Source organism: Podarcis pityusensis, assembly GCF_964106645.2.
Source record: "Podarcis pityusensis genome assembly, chromosome: 5".
Taxonomy (NCBI): domain Eukaryota; kingdom Metazoa; phylum Chordata; class Lepidosauria; order Squamata; family Lacertidae; genus Podarcis; species Podarcis pityusensis.
The window spans coordinates 30,497,038-30,498,167 of NC_138032.1; positions in this window are offsets into that span (position 1 = coordinate 30,497,038).

A 1,130-nucleotide genomic window follows, 5' to 3' on the forward strand; every position below is an offset into this window, starting at 1 on the left:
TACTGATAAGTAATTGGCACTGAAGGGACGCGGGTGGTGCTGTGGGTTAAACCACAGAGCCTAGAGCTTGCCGATCAGAAGGTTGGTGGTTCGAATCCCCGCGACGGGGTGAGCTCCCGTTGTTCGGTCCCAGCTCCTGCCCACCTAGCAGTTCGAAAGCACAGCAGTGCAAGTAGATAAATAGGTACCGCTCTGGCGGGAAGGTAAACGGTGTTTCTGTGCGCTGCTCTGGTTCGCCAGAAGCAGCTTAGTCATGTTGGCCACATGACCTGGAAGCTGTACGCCGGCTCCCTCGGCCAATAAAGCGAGATGAGCGTTGCAACCCGAGTCGGTCACGACTGGACCTAATGGTCAGGGGTCCCTTTACCTTTACTTAATTGGCACTGTGTTTGATGGTATATATTCTCTGGTAAGTGTATTTGGAACAGCAACTTTTTAAAATGTTATAGTGCAATCCCATAGACAGTGGGGCTTACTTCTGAGTAGATATGCATAGGATTATGCTATCAATAAGCAAGAACAACAACACCCTAAAGGTGTCCTTGATTAATTAGGCAGTAGACAGACACACACACATTGGGCATACAAAAAGAAGATTGCAAGCACCATATTTAAAAGAAGCATTGTCTTTTTTTTCTAAGATAGGAATTCCTCTTCCACACAGGTGCGCATCATTTACAAAGTACAGTAAGTATTCTCCTTGATTCAGAACTATTGGGTTTGCCATTATGCAAAAAGTATGCCATGAACAAATAAACCCAGGTCCATTTACTATGAAACTCCAAATTTGGACCCACCCACCCCCAAAATGCTCATGTTTTGTGGTTTAACCCTGAACAGCACAAAATGCACCCCAAACTCTGGCACAGGTTTGGAGAAGATCTGACCATTTTGGGAGGTATTAACTGCAAACTCCAACTGGATATGTCAATGCACACTTGTGGATGGCAGCACAAAACTAACACAAAACTTTAGCGTAGGTCTTTAGAGAAGGCATTTACAGGTATCTTAAACGTATCTTTAAAACTCATATTATTAGTATTTTAATTTTTTATGTTTTAAAAATTGTGTGACAACACTATTGGAAACCAGTGTGTAAAACAGGCAGTCCATCTGTTGTCTTGCCAGCC